Here is a 22682-nt window from a genome sequence, read left to right on the forward strand (position 1 = left end):
TTGCGCCTCCTCCTGAGACAACACCAAATTGTCCACCACATGAGCCCAAATTTGCTGCAACCTGTCAACCACAGAATCCACACCAGGACAATCAGAAGGCTCAACCTGCCCTGAAGAAAAACGAGGATGAAAACCAAAATACAAAAGAAGGGCGAAACCAAGGTCGCCGAACTAGCCCGATTATTAAGGGCAAACTCGGCCAATGGCAAGAAAGCCACCCAATCATCCTGATCAGCAGACACGAAGCATCTCAAATAAGTTTCCAAAGTCTGATTAGTTCGCTCGGTTTGGCCATTTGTCTGAGGATGAAATGCGGAAGAAAAAGACAAATCAATGCCCAGCCTAGCACAAAAGGCTCGCCAAAACCAAGAAACAAACTGGGAACCTCTGTCGGATACAATATTCTCCGGAATACCATGCTGAAAAAACAATGGAACCAAATCAGAAGAGGAAGGCAATTTAGGCAAAGGTACCAAATGAACCATCTTAGAAAACCGGTCACAAATCACCCAGATAACCGACATCCTCTTGGAAACCGGAAGGTCTGAAATAAAATCCATAGAAATATGCGTCCAAGGCCTCTCAGGGACCAGCAAAGGCAAAAGCAACCCACTAGCACGGGAACAACAAGGCTTAGCCCGCGCACAAGTCCCACAGGACTGCACAAAAGAACGCACATCCCGCGACAAAGAAGGCCACCAAAAAGACCTACCAACCAAATCTCTGGTACCAAAAATACCAGGATGACCAGCCAACACAGAACAATGAACCTCTGAAATCACTCTACTAGTCCATTTATCAGGAACGAACAGTTTCCCCACTGGACAGCGGTCAGGTTTGTCAGCCTCAAATTCCTGAAGAACCCGTCGCAAATCAGGGGAGATGGCAGAAAGGACCACCCCTTCTTTCAGAATGCCGACCGGTTCAAGGACCTCAGGAGAATCCGGCAAAAAGCTCCTAGAGAGGGCATCAGCCTTAATATTCTTAGAACCCGGAAGATACGAGACCACAAAATCAAAACGGGAGAAAAACAAAGACCATCGAGCCTGTCTAGGATTCAGCCGCTTGGCAGACTCGAGGTAAATCAGATTTTTATGATCGGTCAAGACCACAATACGGTGCTTGGCTCCCTCAAGCCAATGTCGCCATTCCTCGAACGCCCACTTCATAGCCAACAATTCCCGATTGCCGACATCATAATTACGTTCAGCAGGCGAAAACTTTCAGGAAAAGAAGGCACATGGCCTCATCAAGGAGCCATCAGAATTCCTCTGAGACAAAACGGCCCCTGCCCCAATCTCAGAAGCGTCAACCTCAACCTGGAATGGAAGAGAAACATCTGGCTGACGCAACACCGGGGCAGAAGTAAATCGGCATTTAAGCTCCTGAAAGGCACAGACAGCCGCATAGGACCAATTCGTCACATCAGCACCCTTTTTCGTCAAATCGGTCAGGGGTTTAACCACACTGGAGAAGTTAGCAATGAAACGGCGATAAAAATTAGCAAAGCCCAAAAATTTCGGAAGATTCTTCACGGACGTGGGCTGAATCCAATCATGAATGGCCTGAACCTTAACTGGATCCATCTCTATAGATGAGGGAGAAAAAATAAAGCCCAAAAAAGAAACCTTCTGCACTCCAAAGAGACACTTTGACCCCTTCACAAATAAAGCATTATCACGAAGGATCTGAAATACCATCCTGACCTGTTTCACATGAGACTCCCAATCATCGGAAAAAATCAAAATGTCATCCAAATATACAATCATGAATTTATCAAGATAATTCCGGAAGATATCATGCATGAAGGACTGAAAAACAGATGGAGTATTAGAGAGCCCAAAAGGCATCACAAGGTATTCAAAATGGCCCTCAGGCGTATTAAACGCAGTTTTCTATTCGTCACCCTGCTTAATACGAACAAGATTATATGCCCCTCGAAGGTCAATCTTAGTAAACCAACTAGCCCCCTTAATCCTAGCAAACAAATCGGAAAGCAAAGGTAAAGGGTATTGAAATTTGACCGTAATCTTATTCAAGAGGCGATAATCAATACAGGGTCTCAAGGAGCCATCCTTCTTGACAACAAAAAAAAATCCCGCTCCCAATGGTGAAGAAGATGGCCGAATATGCCCCTTCTCCAAAGACTCCTTAATATAACTCCGCATGGTGGTATGTTCAGGCACAGACAGGTTGAAAAGTCGGCCCTTAGGAAACTTACAACCTGGAATCAAGTCAATAGCACAATCACAGTCCCTATGCGGTGGAAGGGAACTGGACTTGGGATCATCGAACACATCCTGAAAATCAGACAAGAACTCTGGAATTTCAGAAGAGGGGGAAGAGGAGATTGACATCAAAGGAACGTCACCATGAACTCCCTGACAACCCCAACTAGTCACAGACATAGATTTCCAATCCAACACCGGATTATGTACCTGCAACCATGGAAAACCCAGCACAATAGCATCATGCAAATTATGCAACACCAGAAAGCGACAAACCTCCCGATGGGCTGGCGCCATGCACATGGTCACCTGTGTCCAAAACTGGGGTTTATTGTTAGCCAAAGGTGTAGCATCAATGCCCCTTAAAGGAATATGGTTCTCCAAAGACTGCAAGGGGAAACCACAACGTCTAGCAAATTCAAGGTCCATTAAGTTCAAAGCGGCGCCAGAATCTACAAACGCCATGACAGAAAATGACGACAATGAGCAGATCAATGTCACAGATAACAGAAATTTAGGTTGTACGGTACCAATGGTAACTGAACTAGCGATCCTCTTAGTACGCTTAGGGCAGAACGAAATGACATGAGAAGCATCACCACAGTAAAAACACAACCCATTCTGACGTCTGAATCCCCGTTGTTCTGCTCCAGACAGAATCCTATCGCTCTGCATAGGCTCAGGTGTCTGCTCTGAGGACAACGCCACAGCGCGCACAGCTCTGCGCTCACGCAGGCGCCGATCAATGTGAATGGCCAGAGACATAGAATTGCTTAGACCAATAGGCGTGGGAAACCCCACCATAACATCTTTAACAGATTCAGACAGACCCTTTCTGAAAATTGCCGCCAAAGCATCCTCATTCCACTTAGTCAGCACAGACCATTTTCTAAATTTCTGACAATGCAATTCTGCCGCTTCTTGACCCTGAAACAGCGTCAACAAGGTCTTCTCAGCATGATCCACAGAATTTGGTTTATCATACAATAACCCTAGAGCCTGAAAAAAGGCTTCTACATTAAGCAAGGCAGGTGTTATGACCCCAATGGCAGAGGGTCTCAGAAATAATTACTAAGTCTGCATACACAAAAAACAGCTCATAGGGCAGTGGTAACTGAGCTGACCATATATCTAATCCTAGCACCACAAATAGCAGCAGCCGGGGAACGTGCCTACGTTGGTTCTAGACGTCTCGCGCCAGCCGGAGAACTAACTAACCCTAGAAGGGAAAAGAAAGACCTTTCTTGCCTCCAGAGAAAAGACCCCAAAAGTTGGATACAAGCCCCCAACAAATAATAACGGTGAGGTAAGAGGAAAAGACAAACGTAAGAATGAGCTAGGTATTTAGCAAAGAGAGGCCCACTAGCTAATAGCAGAATATAGTAAGATGACTTATATGGTCAGCAAAAACCCTATCAAAATATCCACGCTGGATATTCAAGAACCCCCGAACGGTCTAACGGCCCGGGGGGAGAACACCAGCCCCCTAGAGCTTCCAGCAAAGTCAGGAATCACATTTAGTACAAGCCGGACCAAAAATAAGAGCAAAGCAAATAACCAAAAAACAAAGAAGCAGGACTTAGCTTAATTATGCACGAACCAGGACCATCAGACAGGAGCAAACAGAAAGGATCTGATTACAACGATGCCAGGCACTGGACTAAGGATCCAGGAAGTTTATATAGCAACACCCCTGGACTAACGACCCAGGTGGGTGCCAAACTGAGGAAAGACAATCCCAGAGTCATATCACTAGTAACCACAAGAGGGAGCCAAAAAGTCTAATTCACAACAGTACCCCCCCTTAAGGAGGGGTCACCGAACCCTCACCAAGACCACCAGGGCAATCAGGATGAGCAGCGTGAAAGGCACGAACTAAATTGGCCGCATGCACATCAGAAGCAACCACCCAGGAATTATCCTCCTGACCATAGCCCTTCCACTTGACCAGATACTGAAGCCTCCGTCTGGAGAGACGAGAATCCAAGATCTTCTCCACCACGTACTCCAACTCGCCCTCAACCAACACCGGAGCAGGAGGCTCAACAGAAGGAACCACAGGTACAACGTACCGCCGCAACAAAGACCTATGGAACACGTTGTGAATGGCAAACGACACCGGAAGATCCAAGCGAAAGGACACAGGATTTCCAATATCTTGTAAGGACCGATGAAGCGAGGCTTAAATTTAGGAGAGGAGACCTTCATAGGAACAAATCGAGAAGACAGCCATACCAAATCCCCAACACGAAGTCGGGGACCCACACCGCGGCGGCGGTTGGCAAAACGCTGAGCCTTCTCCTGTGACAACTTTAAGTTGTCCACCACATGATTCCAGATCTGCTGCAACCTATCCACCACAGAATCTACCCCAGGACAGTCAGAAGGCTCCACATGTCCCGAGGAAAAACGAGGATGGAAACCAGAGTTGCAGAAAAATGGCGAAACCAATGTAGCGGAACTAGCCCGATTATTAAGGGCAAACTCAGCCAATGGCAAGAAGGTCACCCAATCATCCTGATCTGCCGAAACAAAACACCTCAAATAAGCCTCCAGAGTCTGATTAGTTCGCTCCGTTTGTCCATTAGTCTGAGGATGAAAGGCAGACGAAAACGACAAATCAATGCCCATCCTAGCACAAAAGGATCGCCAGAACCTGGAAACAAACTGGGATCCTCTGTCAGACACAATATTCTCAGGAATGCCGTGCAAACGAACCACATTCTGAAAGAACACAGGAACCAGATCGGAAGAGGAAGGCAGCTTAGGCAAAGGCACCAAATGGACCATTTTAGAAAAGCGATCACATACCACCCAGATGACAGACATGCCCTGAGACACCGGGAGATCTGAAATGAAATCCATGGAAATGTGTGTCCAAGGCCTCTTCGGGACAGGCAAGGGCAAGAGCAACCCGCTGGCACGAGAACAGCAAGGCTTAGCTCGAGCATAAGTCCAACAGGACTGCACAAATGACCGCACATCCCGTGACAAGGAAGGCCACCAAAAGGACCTAGCCACCAGATCTCTGGTGCCAAAAATTCACGGATGCCCTGCCAACACCGAGGAATGAACCTCGGAAATGACTCTGCTGGTCCACTTATCAGGAACAAACAGTCTGTCAGGTGGACAAGAGTCAGGTCTACCAGCCTGAAATCTCTGCAACACACGTCGCAAATCAGGAGAAATGGCCGACAAGATAACTCCCTCTTTAAGAATACCAACTGGTTCTGCGACTCCAGGAGAGTCAGGCACAAAGCTCCTCGAAAGAGCATCAGCCCTCACATTCTTCGAACCTGGTAAATACGAGACCACAGAGTCAAAATGGGAGAAAAACAATGACCAGCGGGCCTGTCTAGGATTCAGGCGTTTAGCAGACTCGAGATACATCAAATTTTTGTGATCAGTCAAGACCACCACACGATGCTTAGCACCCTCGAGCCAATGACGCCACTCCTCAAATGCCCACTTCATGGCCAGCAACTCCCGATTGCCAACATCATAATTCCGCTCAGCAGGCGAAAACTTCCTAGAGAAGAAAGCACATGGTCTCACTACCGAGCAACCAGGGCTTCTCTGCGACAAAACGGCCCCTGCCCCAATCTCAGAAGCATCCACTTCGACCTGAAAGGGAAGTGAGACATCAGGCTGGTACAAAACAGGCGCCGAAGTAAACCGGCGCTTCAACTCTTGGAACGCCTCCACGGCTGCAGGAGCCCAGTTAGCAACATCAGAACCTTTCTTGGTCATATCCGTCAAAGGTTTAACAACGCTAGAAAAATTAGCGATAAAACGACGGTAGAAGTTAGCAAAACCCAAGAACTTCTGAAGACTCTTAACTGACGTGGGTTGAGTCCAATCATGAATAGCTCGGACCTTGACTGGGTCCATCTCCACAGCAGAAGGGGAAAAAATAAACCCCAAAAAGGGAACCTTCTGTACTCCAAAGAGACACTTTGAGCCCTTAACAAACAAAGCATTCTCACGCAAAACCTGAAACACCATCCTGACCTGCTCCACATGTGAGTCCCAATCTTCAGAGAAAACCAGAATATCATCCAGATAAACAATCATAAATTTATCCAGATACTTCCGGAAAATATCATGCATAAAGGACTGAAACACTGAGGGAGCATTAGAGAGCCCAAAAGGCATCACCAAGTACTCAAAATGACCTTCGGGCGTATTAAATGCTGTCTTCCATTCATCTCCTTGCTTAATGCGCACAAGGTTGTACGCACCACGAAGATCTATCTTGGTGAACCACTTGGCACCTTTAATCCAGGCAAACAAGTCCGACAACAGAGGCAAAGGATACTGAAATTTAACAGTGATTTTATTCAGAAGCCGATAGTCAATACAAGGTCTCAAAGATCCGTCCTTCTTGGCCACAAAAAAGAATCCCGCACCAAGAGGGGAAGAGGATGGACAGATATGCCCCTTCTCCAGAGACTCCTTGATATACGAACGCATTGCGGCATGCTCAGGTACAGACAGATTAAATAGTCTTCCCTTAGGAAGTTTACTACCTGGTATCAAATCTATGGCGCAGTCACAGTCCCTATGAGGAGGCAGAGCACTGGACCTGGACTCGCTGAATACATTCTGATAATCAGACAAATACTCAGGAACTTCCGAAGGAGTAGAGGAAGCAATAGACACCGGCGGGGAATCAGCATGAATTCCCTGACAGCCCCAACTTGACACAGACCGAAAGGACTGAATAACGAAGTGGAGTTATTCGCATTTGAATAAATTATGCAAAAATAGATTATGCAAAGTAACCGGCATGTACTTAAGGATGCTCAATACACGGGGGGGGCCAACCCTGAGGAAGGGATCCGTAGTAATTCCCGAAACGCGTTGGTTAATTTTTTTGGCTCCCATCGTTATCCGTACTCTTCAAAGAGCAGCATCACGTGACTGCTGAACACGTGGTACGAAGGTCCTACACTACCTCCGGCGGAGATCTACAGTTACGCGCGTGTCCGTCACCGGCCGGGACGGCGTGCGCCGAAGATCCAAGCTTCCACAGCCACCACAAGACCCTAACAGAATAAGGACAGATAAGTAACGCTGTCGCGTGATCTTTATATATATTCTTTTTATTATGATGTGCTAACCTCGGATTTGGCTCTGCCCACTCCAGCCGCAACTCTCAGGCTACAGAAATAGCCGATCATCTGCGGCATTTCCCTTACAGTTTTATGAACAGGTACAAAGCAGTTACCAGCTCTGTTGATATCAGACCTGTTTCAAAGTGTTCTAATCTTTTTGGTGGATATATCTTTGCAGGTTTACATTCAGAATATTCATCTTTATGCCTAAGATATCCTGAAGATACGTTACATAACGTTTCATCATATAGTGACTATATCAATGTGTGTGTATATATATATATATATATATATACATTTGAGCACGGCATTTGAATATATACCTAAATATTTACCTTTATCTTCCTTTTAGAAAGCACACCCTTACACCATTATTGTTGCTTCACGTTCCCATTAGAACAAATTCAAGTGCTTCGTTCCCTTGAGCAGGTAAATTTCACACTAATGGCATTTCTATTTATGACAACATAGGACGTAGCGCAAGTGCATACATATTTTGTATATATTTTTATTGACACAGACATTGCCTTCCAATCCAAGACTGGATTGTGGGTCTGTAACCATGGCAGACCCAAAACGACCAAATCATGCATTTTATGCAGAACAAGAAAACGAATCACCTCCCGATGTTCAGGAGTCATGCACATGGTTACCTGCGTCCAAAACTGCGGTTTATTTTCCGCCAATGGCGTAGCATCAATACCTCTAAGAGGAATAGGATTTACTAACGGTTCAAGAACAAAACCACAGCGCTTGGCAAATGACAGATCCATAAGACTCAGGGCAGCACCTGAATCCACAAACGTCATAACAGGGTAAGAAGACAATGAGCAAATTAAAGTCACAGACAAAATAAATTTAGGTTGCAAATTACCAATGGCAACAGGACTAACAACCCTTGTTAGGCGTTTAGAGCATGCTGATATAACATGTGTAGAATCACCACAGTAAAAACACAACCCATTCTGACGTCTATGATTTTTCCGCTTATTTCTAGTCTGAATTCTACCACATTGCATTAAATCAGGTGTTTGTTCAGACAACACCACCAGAGGATTAGCAGTTTTGCGCTCCCGCAAACGCCGGTCAATTTGAATAGCCAGCGCCATGGAATCATTCAGACTTGTAGGAATGGGGAAACCCACCATCACATTCTTAATGGCTTCAGAAAGGCCATTTCTGAAATTTGCGGCCAGAGCACACTCATTCCACTGAGTAAGCACGGACCATTTCCGAAATTTTTGGCAATACACTTCAGCTTCATCCTGGCCCTGAGAAATAGCCAGCAAGGCTTTTTCTGCCTGAACTTCATGATTGGGTTCCTCGTAAAGCAATCCGAGCGCCAGAAAAAATGCATCAATATTTGCCAATGCCGGATCTCCTGGCGCTAGCGAGAAAGCCCAATCCTGAGGGTCGCCCCGTAAAAAAGAGATAACAATTTTAACTTGCTGAGCTGAATCTCCAGATGAACGGGGTCTCAGAGATAGAAACAATTTACAATTATTCCTGAAATTCCTAAACTTAAATCGGTCTCCAGAAAACAGTTCAGGAATAGGTATTTTAGGTTCAGACATTGGACTACTGGTAACAAAATCTTGTATGCCCTGCACACGAGCAGCAAGCTGGTCTACACTTGTAATCAAGGTCTGGACATTCATGTCTGCAGCAAGCACAAGCCACTCAGAGGTAAAGGGGAGGAAGAGAGGAGAAAAAAAACAAAAAAAAAAAACTCAGAATTTCCTTTCTTTTTATCCCACTTCTGCAATGCATTAAACATTCAATGTTGGCCTGGCATACTGTTATGACCCCAATGGCAGAGGGTCTCAGAAATAATTACTAAGTCTGCAAACACAAAAAAACAGCTCATAGGGCAGTGGTAACTGAGCTGACCATATATCTAATCCTAGCACCACAAATAGCAGCAGCCGGGGAACGTGCCTACGTTGGTTCTAGACGTCTCGCGCCAGCCGGAGAACTAACTAACCCTAGAAGGGAAAAGAAAGACCTTTCTTGCCTCCAGAGAAAAGACCCCAAAAGTTGGATACAAGCCCCCAACAAATAATAACGGTGAGGTAAGAGGAAAAGACAAACGTAAGAATGAGCTAGGTATTTAGCAAAGAGAGGCCCACTAGCTAATAGCAGAATATAGTAAGATGACTTATATGGTCAGCAAAAACCCTATCAAAATATCCACGCTGGATATTCAAGAACCCCCGAACCGTCTAACGGCCCGGGGGGAGAACACCAGCCCCTAGAGCTTCCAGCAAAGTCAGGAATCACATTTAGTACAAGCCGGACCAAAAATAAGAGCAAAGCAAATAACCAAAAAACAAAGAAGCAGGACTTAGCTTAATTATGCACGAACCAGGACCATCAGACAGGAGCAAACAGAAAGGATCTGATTACAACGATGCCAGGCACTGGACTAAGGATCCAGGAAGTTTATATAGCAACACCCCTGGACTAACGACCCAGGTGGGTGCCAAACTGAGGAAAGACAATCCCAGAGTCATATCACTAGTAACCACAAGAGGGAGCCAAAAAGTCTAATTCACAACAGCAGGATTCCCAGATTCCAGGGAAAATGCCCAATCCTGAGGATCGCCACGCAGCAGGGAGATGACAATTTTAACCTGCTGAATGGGATCACCAGAAGAACGAGGTTTCAGAGCAAAAAACAGTTTACAGTTGTTTTTAAAACTCAAAAATTTAGACCTGTCCCCAAAAAATAAATCAGGAGTAGGAATCCTAGGCTCTAAAACCGGAGTCTGAACAATATAATCGGAAATACCCTGCACCCTAGCAGCCAGCTGGTCCACACGAGAAGCCAATCCCTGAACATCCATGCCAGCACACAGCTCTTCAGTCACCCAGAGGAAAAGAGGGAAGGAAAGACAAAACAGACTACAGAAAAAAAAAATGGCTCAGCACTTTACTTCCCTTCTTCTGAGATGCATTTAACTCATTGTTGGCCTGTTGTACTGTTATGATCCGGTGACCCTGGAGCCGCATGTGACTATCTCTGGAGTAGGTGGTACCTGTATTGACCGCAACCCTAATACTGACACCGCAACTAGAAGTAGCCGTGGGATGTACCTAACATTGCCTAGACACCTCGACACAGCCGGAGGACTAAATACCCCTAAAGATGGAAATGGGAAATACTATCTTGCCTCAGAGCAGAGCCCCAAAGGATAGGCAGCCCCCCACAAATATTGACTGTGAGTTTAAGAGGAAATACGTACACAGGCAGAAAAGACAGAGTTTAGCAAAAGAGGCACTTCTAGCTAAAATAGAAAAGGATAGGACAGAGTGCTAAGCAGTCAGTATTAAAACTCTAGAAAAATCCACAGCAGAATATACTATCTACTACATCTAACTAAAGACATAGGATGTATATCTGCATCTCCAAAGAATCCAGCATGACAGAAAAATCCAAACAAAGTCTAAGCTGGACAAAAACACAATAGATTGCACTGCACATAAAAGCACACTGCATGCGTGCTACAGAGAACAAAAAACAAACACTTATCTTAGCTGAAATGACAGCAGGGCAAGTGGAGCCAGACAGAGATGCAATCCCTCCAAGGTACAATGGACAACTGGCAGGGATTGATGGATCCTACACCTCTAAATACCTAATAGAGCTGCAATAAGCAGAAACACCTGCCCTAGCTTACAATCCAGAGACCACTGCACTACCACTAACAACCACCGGAGGGAGCCCAAGAGCAGAATTCACAACACCCACTGCTTCTACCTGTTGCCACGGGGTCCTTCTCCGGGACCACACAATCAACAAAATCGGCGAAGAGTGAACAGTCCCAAGACCTTTATTTAGGCTAAAATATGATCTACCACGGAAAGGATAATATAGTCCAGAACACGAATGTAGTTCAGTAACAGGATAAAAGTACAACAATCCAGCAGACAGAGGATAGCATAGTTCATATACTCTTCTTTCTCTGTGAGATGCTGTGAACACATCATCATTCCACACAGGACTGATCTGTGTCTCCCCTCCCTGATATTTTTAAAAGTATCCCTCCTCATTCACAGGTCAGGAGGGGAAAGGTCTCAGGGGCTCATTGTTTCAACAAGCAAAGTCAACATGTCATTAGCATATTAGCAAACAATACAGTACTGTGGGGGCTGATATCAGATGGCAGCAACAGCCATTCATCAATTAGCAAATAACTTCTACAAGAGAACACCATGAAAACAAGTAAAATAGAAATATACATAAAAATGATACCCACATAGCATATCACACCATCACAAGGGGGTCTCCAAATGAGATATGGCATCACCATTGATTCCAGCCAATTTTGCGTTCAAAAAGTCAAATGGTGCTCGTTCTCTTCCAAGCTCTGCTGTGGCCCCAAACAGTGGTTCCCCCCACTTATGGGGCATCAGCGTACTCAGGACAAATTGCACAACAACTTTTGGGGTCCAATTTCTCCTGTTAGCCTTATGAAAATAAAAAGTTGGGGGCTAAAAAATAATTTTTGTGGAAAAAATATGATTTTTTATTTTTACGGCTCTACATTATAAACTTCTATGAAGCACTTGGGGGTTCAAAGTGCTCACCGCACATCTAGATAAGTTCCTAAGGGGGTCTACTTTCCAAAATGGAGTCACTTGTGGGGGTTTCCACTGTTTAGGCACCTCAGGGCTCTCCAAACACGACATGGCATCCTATCTCAATTCCAGCCAATTCTGGATTGAAAAAGTCAAACGGCGCTCCTTCCGTCTGAACTCTGCCATGCGCCCAAACAGTGGTTTACCCCCACATATTGGGTATCATCGTATTCAGGAGAAATGGCACAACAATGTTTGTGGTTCATTTTCTCTTTTTACACTTGTGAAAAAAAAAATTGGTTCTGAAGTAAAATGTTTGTAAGAAAAAATTAAACGTTAATTTTTTCCTTCCACATTTCTTCAGTTCCTGTGAAGCACATAAAGGGTTAATAAACTTCTTGAACGTGGTTTTGAGCACCTTGAGGGGTGAAGTTTTTAGAATGGTGTCACTTTCTGGCATTTTCTGTCATATAGACCCCTCAAAGAGACTTTAAATGTAATGTGGTCCCTAAAAAAATGGTTTTGTAAATTTTATTGTACAAATGAGAAATTGCTGGTCAACTTTTAAGCCTTATAACTTCCTAAGAAAAGAAAATTTGTTTCCAAAATTGTGCTGATGTAAAGTAGACATGTGGGAAATGTTAGTTATTAAGTATTTTGTGTGACATATGTCTGTGATTTAAGGGCATAAAAATTAAAAGTTTGAAAATTGGAAAATTGTAATTTTTTTTGCCATATTTCCATTTTATAAAATAAATAAACGCAAGTAATATCAAAGAAATGTTACCACTATCATGAAGTATAATATGTCCCGAAAAACATTCTCAGAATCAGCGGGATCCGTTAAAGCGTTCCAAAGCTATAACCTCATAAAGGGACAGTGGTCAGAAAGAATTGTAAAAATTGGCTCCGTCACTAAGGGGTTAATTTAAAATTCACCTATTTATTTGAGAAGAATAGCGTACATTTTTTAGATTCATGTTGGACATTCTTTTTGGATCCATCAATAGTTGTACTTGTCGTAAAGGACTGCAGGCGATACTATCTTACAGGCACATAGCTTTCATCCTACACACCATTATGTCCATTCCTCTTGGTGAAACCTTACGGGCAAAACTAAATCGTAGTGATAGTTTATCTGTTATTAATGAGAAAAAACGTATTAAAAAACGCTCACTGACAGAAGAGACCCTAACTGGACCATGAATCGGGCATCTAACATGGCAGATACTAACACAAGGAAAGATCTTATTACTGCAGCTCCCAGGTCCGGTCATAGAATCATAGAATACGGAGGTCCGGCCGCTACTTGTTCTTCCTCAGATCCACCTGTTTTGGTTCTTACATATTGTCCTCATTTGAAGTCAATATCAGAGATTTTACGCCGAAACGTAAACATATGAAGAGACGATGACACCATGGATGTTTTGTTAGAAAACGGTATTACAATTGTATCGAGTCGCGCTCCTACATGAGGCAATTTTCTATCCCCCAGTTTTTTAACCCTAGTTGGGTGACAAGTCTTCTAGCTGGTTATCTACCACTGGCTTTTCTGCATGTGGACAACATCCGTGTAAAACCTGTCTGCCTTCTAAAAGAAACAACCACTTTTCTTGTTCCAAAAATGTAAAGAATTTTAAAATCAAAAGTGTTTTAACTGTAATTCAGATGACGCGGTTCCATGATTGGATGTTCTGAGTGCAAACTTGTAGATGTTGGCTCCACTATCAGGAGACTGAAAGACGGGATTAGAGAACACCGGGAGGATATTGTCCAACCCACAACCCGTAATCTCTCAGCTGTTTCTCGCCATTTCAATCTGTACACAATAGACAAACCACAGATTGTAATTAGGGTTGAGAGAAACGAATCGGACATTTTCAAAAATCACCGACTTTCGGCAAAGTCAGGTTTCGTATGACGCTTTCAGCGCCATTTCTCAGCCAATGAAGGAGGACGCAGAGTGTGGGCAGCATGATGACATAGATCTCAGTCCCCACCATCTTAGAGAAGGGCATGACAGTGATTGGCTTGCTTTCTGCGGCGTCACAGGGGCTATAAAGTGACGTGCACGCCGACCGCCATCTTACTTCTGCCGATCTGAGCATAGGGAGAGGTTGCTGCAGCTTCATCAGAAGCAGGGATCGCGTTAGGCAGGGAAGATAAACCCCCAAACCACTTGTGCTGTAGCGATATCCACTGTCCAACACCACCTTTTGTTTGCAGGGACAGTGGAGGCTAGATTTTGTTGCATCAGCTCTGTAGCTTATAAGGCTCCCTGATAGCTGCATTGCTGTGTGTATGCCGCTGTGCAAACCAACTTCTTTTTTAAAAGCAAAAATCCTGGTGCTCCTTTCTGCACAGTTCTATTGTTTATTTGTCCACACTTTTTGCTGCAGTCTCCCCCCCAAAAAGGGAGATTTAAATTGCCCACAAGTTTCTATACGTCAGTTTTGTTTGTCGTATATCTGCCAGCCACGTTGTGCCACTGACATTGTGCAGTGTAATACACACGGCCTGTTTTTTGCTGCAGTCTTCCCCCAAAAAAAAGGGAGATATAAATTCTCCAAAAGTTAATATACACCTTCTACCTTGTTTTACAGTACCATATAATGGTTGTTATTTTGGTAACATTTCCCCAAAAATGAGGAAGTCTGGTGGAAGAGGCCGTGGGCGGTCGTTGCCAGCTGGTAATGATGGTGGTGGTGATAGTGGAGCATCTGGTGGTACTGGGAAAAGCAAGATAGCACCTAAGTCTCAAGGTGTTGAGCCAGCGTCATCATCTGGCTACACAAGGCCTCGAAGGCTCCCTTATCTTGGAGTTTGAAAACCGCTTTTAAAGCCGGAGCAGCATGAACAAGTTTTGGCTTTCATTGCTGACTCAGCCTCTAGCTCTTTCGCCTCCTCTTCAGAAGGTTCGAAATCTAAAAGCAGCGAGTTGTCAGTGGCTGCTCCTGGTCCTGAAAAAGTAGTTTCCTTGTGTCTTTCACCCAGAACAAAAGTGAAGGATGCGGCAGGCAACACTACACTTTACTCCACGGAGCTCTTTACACATACTGTGCCTGGGTTAGAGAGGGAAATTGTTAACAGCCCATTACAAGATGAATCGGACATGGAGTGCACTGATGCACAGCCACAGCTAGATTATTATGCTGTTCCATTGACTGAGATCGCTACATTGCCCTCGCAGTGTACTGAGACAGAATCTGACCCTGATGAGACTATGGTGCCCCGTCCCGAATGCTATAGCACCTTACACGGTGACACAGAGGACGGTGCACAGGACATTGAAGAGGAGGTGATAGATGACCCAGTTGTTGACCCAGATTGGCAGCCATTGGGGGAAGAGGGTGCCGCTGCCAGTAGCTCAGAAGCGGAGGAGGATGATGTGCAGCAGCCATCTACATCGCAACAGCTGTTATCTGGCAGGTCCGTATCAGGCCAAAAACGTGTGTAAAAAACCACAACAGGTGTAGGACAGCGTGGCCATCCGGTGACAGTAGCACAGCGTGCAAAGCCTGCAAAGGTATTCCATAGTAGGATGAGTGCAGTGAGGCAATTTTTTAACCAAGATTCGAATGATCAGTCCAAAGTTATATGTAAGAAATGCTCCAAGACCTTTAGCAGAGGGAAGAATCTCCAAAATTTTAATACAAAGTGCATGCATAGACATTTAACCAGCAGGCACTTGGAAGCATGGACTAACTACCAAACGGCCCGTACCGTTGGTGCACCTGCTCATATTGAAGCTAGTCAGCAACGCAACATTGCTTGCCTCACTGGAAGCCCACCAGTTAGGACACCACCAGCAGCAAATGTGGAGGTATTGTCCCAAGGCCAACGCAGCCAGGGAATCACAAGGTTCTTGGTTGGAAACACTGTAGGTAGGCCCACATCACCATCACCAAGCCTCTCTCAATCTGCCATGTCCACCACCACCCCCGCTAGTTCCACCATATTGATAACAAAATCAGGCAACATAGTATATACCAACAGTGTGGGGAAAGAGAAAAAGGCGACGGGCACTAAATAGTGCACAACAACCCCCCACCAGGAAAGAAGACCAACTCCATAAAAGTCATTAGAAAAAGGAGAAACGTGGGAGCATATGGATATTTAAATAGTAGAAAAATGCTTTATTAAGTAACACACAAATAACAAGCTTAATAGCAAAAGTACAAAAAAAGCACAAACCATACAGAATTGTGTACTATATAAGGATGATTTTAAAAGAGGAGTGGGTAGCCCCCGGTGTGCGCTTGCAAAAGAAACCGCCATACATAGCTCAATAAAGTGAGGCCAGCTGCTGCACATGCCTATATCGCTATAGTAGCGATGGACAAATCGTGTGGTGTATCATAGAGAAATAAGGGATAGAAGAAGCAGCGCTTACCAGCAGGAGGCACCAAGCAGAGCACACCGGTTGGGATCCACAGAACGCGACCCCCGACGCGCGTTTCGCCCGCAAAGAGACGGCTTTATCAAGGGAAGGTGCTAGTGAGTATATCTGACGTCTTTAAATAGCACCAAAGGAGATACATGTGACCGGGCACCTGGTCTGAATCCACCAATGGCCGCGGGTTGGAACGGCGCATGCGCGCGCAGAAAGCCGGGCCCAGTGTCGCAGAGTGCGTCATGCAGGGCGGGCGCGTCCAAGGAACCCAGAACGCACACGCCGAGCACTCAAGACGCCGCCGGGACAATGGGCGGGGCAAAACGCGCGACGCAAGCGCACTACCGCTCACCAAGAGGAGGTAAGACCAGAATTGCAGAGTGAACGGGCGCATGCGCGCATCACCAACCAAGCCAGACGTCACAGCCCGCGTCATGTATCGCGGGAGCGCCCGAGGTCGAAACCAAGGGCGCACGCGCAAGGCACAGGAAGATGCCGCTGGGGCGCCGGCGAGGTGAGGCGTGCAGCGCATGCGCACCACCGCAATAACGCTGCCCTGATATAACGTCTGTCTACCGCTAACACCTAAAATACTAAGGTAAGAAGATGCCAGCAAGGGGATGTTAAAATACATTTAACCACTGGAATATACCAAAATATGTACAGAGTACCCTAATAAATACAAAAGGCAATCGACATATATAACTGGAGTAAGCCCCATGAATACGGCAATAAATCTATACAAGGCATAAATTAAAAAGGGTAAACTAATCCATTGGGGGTTGGTTGTAGCAGACGTGTAGACATTATCAGCAGTAAATTCAACTCGGGCAGGATAATATTGTGCCAAAGAAGGACGTCAGTACTTCAAATACCACGATGTGACTAAAAAACATATAAAGAGAAACATACTTAAAATATGATAAAAACATATACAAAAGGGACCCCCAATGGGTATCCACTCACAGAGGGGAGATGTTTTGACATAGAGGGCAGGAGATGAAGACGAGCAAAGAACCAAGATAAAAATACAATATACGAGGATTTTTGGCGTTTTTAACAAAGAATGATAGAATTATGCATAAAAGTAAGGCAAAGCGATGGGGAACACCTAACCAGTACTAAACAGCACCAAACTAATGGAAAGTTTTTTAGAGAAAAGGGGAGAAAGTTAGGTACTCGTTAAGTCCTTTTGGTACCATGGTATCTACACGGACGATCCAGCCCGCTTCACGCTGGGCAAGGACCTTTTTGTAGTTGCCGCCACGTGTCCCAAGATGAATACTTTCGATGCCCCTGACCTGAAGCGTCCTGGCGTCACATCCATGAAACATCTTAAAATGACGTTGGATTGTTTTCAGGTCAGAGGCATCGTCTATGGTTTTGGCAGCACATATGTCCCTGACGTGTTCACGGACACGTATACGCAACTCCCTAGACGTCAGCCCAATGTAGATTAGGGAGCACCCACATGTGGCATAATATACGACATTAGATGTGCCACATGTGATGCGCTGTCTGATAGAGAATTCTTTTGTACCATCAGAGGATTTAAATGTAGTAGCCCGTGTAATATTGGCACATGCCATACAATGGCCACATTGGTAAGAACCAAGTGCAGGACCCCTGGTGCTAAAGGGGTTAGTGATAGATGGCACATAGTGGCTACGGACGAGAAGGCTACTCAAGTTAGGGGATCTCTTAGCCGTCATCAATGGAAATTTCCCCACAACCTGGGCCAATGAGGGTTCAGTCATCAAGACTGGCCAGTGCTTTTTCAGTATCTCCCTCATATTGGACCATTCGTGGTTATAGGTCGTGATAAACCTAACTTTCTCTCCATCCGTCCTCCTTTTCCGATCATTATTGCCAGAATGTAAAAGGTCCCTATGGGGTGTCTTCCTCGCTCTATCAAAGCCCCGACTAATACTTCTACGGCTATATCCACGATCTCTGAAGTGCCCCTCAAGATCAACCGCCTGTGCAAAGAATTTTTAATCGGTAGAGCAGATCCGCCTCACCCTTAGGAACTGTCCAACCGGGACGGCCCCAATGGTGGTGGGATTGTGAGCGGAGTCAGCATGCAATAAAGCGTTAACAGCTGTAGATTTCCTGAAAACGTCAGTCTGGACCCGACGGGTGCTGTCGACCTCCAGCCTGACGTCCAGAAAGTCAATATGCTCCGAATCACAATTATATGTCAGCTTGATATTGAGCAAGTTGTCATTAAGTTGGCCCATGAAGACCCCGAGCTGCTGCGCCGTCCCCTCCCCCCCTTTTTTCTACAAAGACGCGGCACAGCCATGGGCGCGGCCTGTGCCCCCTCGTATGCCAATCTCTTCCTTGGCTCATGGGAGAGACAAATTTTTGGTGACGGGGGGATGCAGGGCGCGGACCATGTGCTGTGCTGGCTAAGATATATAGACGATGTTGTTGTGAATTTGGATTCTGGGCTCCCCCGGTGGCCGCTTGTGGAATTGGATTTGTCATCCTCTTTCCTGTTTCACCTGATTCCATCAGTAGTGGGTGTCGCTATTTAAGCTCATTTCTCTGGTGGTTTCTTGCCGGTCAACAATGTTATCTGATGCCTCTCAGTGCTTGTTCCTGCTTCTAGACAACTACTAGATAAGTTGGACTTTTGTCCATGTTTTGTTTTGCCTATTTGTTCCAGTTCACAGCTGAAGTTTTGTTACTGTGTCTGGAAAGCTCTCGTTGATCAGGGATTGCTACTCTGGCGTTATGAGTTAATGCCAGAGTTTAAGGTAATCTCTGGATGGTGTTTTGTTAGTGTTTTTCTGCTGACCATGAAAGTATACTATCTGTCTTCTGCTATCTAGTAAACGGACCTCAAATTTGCTAAGACTATTTTCCTGCTGCGTTTGTTGTTTCATCTGAACTCACCGTCATTATATGTGGGGGGCTACTGTCTTCTTTGGAATATTTCTCTAGAGGTGAGCCAGGTCTTATATTTCCCTCTGCTAGCTATTTAGGTCTTAGGCCAGAGCTGGGCATCTAGCGATAAATAGGAAATGCTACCTGGCTATTTCTAGTTGCGCGGCAGGCTTAGTTCATGGTCAGTATAGTTCCATCTTCCGAGAGCTTGTCCCTCTATAGGCTTGCTATGATCTCTGCCTGCAGAGATCATGACAGTTTGACCGGCCAATAAAGTGTTAAAGACCCAGGTTGAGAAAGGAGAGTTATAAGAAGTCTGCTGGAATTTTTTTTTTTTTTTTTTTTTTTTTTTCCTCCAGTCTGCCTTGCTGCAGTCTTTTTTCTCTCTCTCCTCCTAATCTCTGTATGCTCTGTGTGCACCTGACAATAATGGATCTCCAGAGTGTAACTGCGGGTTTGAATAATCTCATCACGAAAGTACAAAATTTACAAGATTTTGTGGTACATGCTCCGGTATCTGAGCCGAGAATTCCTTTGCCGGAGTTCTTCACAGGGAATAGAGCTAGCTTCCAGAATTTCCGAAATAATTGTAAGCTTTATTTGTCCCTGAAGTCTCGTTCAGCTGGAGACCCTGCTCAGCAGGTTAGGATTGTGATTTCCTTGCTCAGGGGTGACCCTCAAGATTGGGCCTTCTCATTGCCAGCAGGGGATCCTGCGTTACGCGATGTGGATGCGTTTTTTCTGGCCTTGGGCTTGCTTTATGAGGAACCTCATTTGGAACTTCAGGCAGAAAAAACTTTGATGGCACTATCTCAGGGGCAAGATGAAGCTGAAGTTTTCTGCCAAAAATTCCGTAAATGGTCTGTGCTTACTCAGTGGAATGAGTGCGCCTTGGCGGCAACTTTCAGAGAAGGTCTCTCTGATGCCGTTAAGGATGTTATGGTGGGGTTCCCTTTGCCTGCAGGTCTGAATGAGTCCATGACAATGGCTATTCAGATTGATAGGCGTCTGCGGGAGCGCAAACCGGTGCACCATCTGGCGGTGTCTATGGAAAAGACGCCAGAAAGTATGCAGTGTGATAGAATTCTGTCCAGGAGCGAGCGACAGAATTTTAGACGGAAGAATGGATTGTGTTTCTATTGTGGGGATTCTACTCATGTTATATCGGCATGCTCTAGGCGTACAAAGAAGCTTGATAAGTCTGTTTCCATTGGCACCATTCAGTCTAAGTTTATTTTGTCTGTAACCCTGATTTGCTCTTTGTCATCCATTGCCACGGACGCCTATGTTGACTCTGGCGCCGCTCTGAGTCTTATGGATTGGTCCTTTGCCAATCGTTGTGGTTTTGATTTAGAGCCTTTGGAGACTCTTATTCCTCTGAAGGGGATTGACTCCACCCCATTGGCTAATAATAAACCACAATACTGGACACAAGTAACCATGCGTATCAATCCGGATCACCAGGAGATTATTCGTTTCCTGGTGCTGTATAATTTACATGACGATTTGGTACTGGGATTGCCATGGTTGCAGTCTCACAACCCAGTCTTGGACTGGAGAGCAATGTCTGTGTTGAGCTGGGGATGTAAGGGTATTCATGGGGACGTACCTTTGGTTTCTATTTCGTCGTCCATTCCCTCTGAAGTCCCTGAGTTCCTCTCTGATTATCAAGACGTCTTTGACGAACCCAAGCTTGGGTCGTTACCTCCGCACCGTGAGTGCGATTGTGCCATAGATTTGATACCGGGTTGTAAATATCCAAAGGGTCGTTTGTTTAATTTGTCTGTGCCGGAACATGCTGCTATGCGGGAATATATAAAGGAGTCTTTGGAAAAGGGACATATTCGTCCATCTTCTTCTCCCTTGGGAGCTGGGTTTTTCTTTGTCTCAAAAAAAGACGGCTCTTTGAGACCATGTATTGATTATCGGCTTCTGAATAAGATCACTGTTAAGTATCAATACCCATTGCCATTGCTTACTGATTTGTTTGCTCGTATAGAGGGTGCTAAGTGGTTCTCTAAAATTGATCTTCGTGGGGCGTATAATTTGGTGCGGATCAGGCAGGGGGATGAGTGGAAGACCGCATTTAATACGCCCGAGGGCCACTTTGAGTATTTGGTCATGCCTTTTGGTCTTTCTAATGCCCCTTCAGTTTTCCAGTCTTTTATGCATGATATTTTCCGCGATTTTCTGGATAAATTTATGATAATATATCTGGATGATATTCTGATTTTTTCTGATGACTGGGACTCTCATGTCCAGCAGGTCAGGAGAGTTTTTCAGGTTTTGCGGTCTAATTCTTTATGTGTGAAGGGGTCTAAGTGCGTTTTTGGGGTCCAGAAAATTTCCTTTTTGGGGTATATTTTTTCTCCCTCTTCCATTGAGATGGATCCCGTCAAGGTGCAAGCTATTTGTGACTGGACTCAGCCCTCCTCTCTTAAGGGTCTTCAGAGATTTTTGGGCTTTGCCAACTTTTACCGCCGATTTATTGCTGGTTTTTCGGATGTCGTTAAACCACTGACTGATTTGACCAGACAAGGCGCTGATGTTGCTAATTGGTCCCCTCATGCTGTAGAGGCCTTTCAGGAGCTTAAGCGCCGTTTTGCCTCTGCCCCTGTGTTGCGTCAGCCTGATGTGGATCTGCCTTTTCAGGTTGAGGTTGACGCTTCGGAGATCGGAGCTGGGGCAGTGTTGTCGCAGAAAGGTTCCGACTGCTCCGTCATTAGGCCTTGTGCCTTCTTTTCTCGCAAATTTTCGCCCGCAGAGCGGAATTATGATGTTGGGAATCGGGAGCTTTTGGCCATGAAGTGGGCGTTTGAGGAGTGGCGCCATTGGCTCGAGGGGGCTAGGCATCAGGTGGTGGTATTGACTGACCACAAAAATTTGATTTATCTTGAGACTGCCAGACGCCTGAATCCTAGACAGGCGCGCTGGTCTTTATTTTTTTCTCGCTTTAATTTTGTGGTGTCATACCTACCGGGTTCTAAGAATGTTAAGGCAGATGCCCTTTCTAGGAGTTTTGACCCGGACTCTCCTGGTAATTCTGAACCCACAGGTATCCTTAGGGAGGGAGTAATTTTGTCGGCCGTTTCTCCTGATCTGCGGCGGTCCTTGCAAGAGTTTCAGGCGGATAGACCGGATCGTTGTCCGCCTGATAGACTGTTTGTTCCGGATGATTGGACCAGCAGAGTCATCTCTGAGGTACATTCTTCTGCATTGGCAGGTCATCCCGGAATTTTTGGTACCAGGGATTTGGTGGCAAGATCCTTCTGGTGGCCTTCTCTGTCACGAGATGTGCGAGTCTTTGTGCAGTCATGTGACGTTTGTGCTCGGGCCAAGTCTTGTAGTTCTCGGGCTAGCGGACTGCTGTTGCCCTTGCCTATTCCTAAGAGGCCTTGGACACACATCTCGATGGATTTTATTTCAGATCTGCCTGTTTCCCAGAAGATGTCTGTCATCTGGGTGGTCTGT

Source organism: Ranitomeya variabilis, chromosome 6 (genome assembly GCF_051348905.1).
Source record: "Ranitomeya variabilis isolate aRanVar5 chromosome 6, aRanVar5.hap1, whole genome shotgun sequence".
NCBI lineage: Eukaryota > Metazoa > Chordata > Amphibia > Anura > Dendrobatidae > Ranitomeya > Ranitomeya variabilis.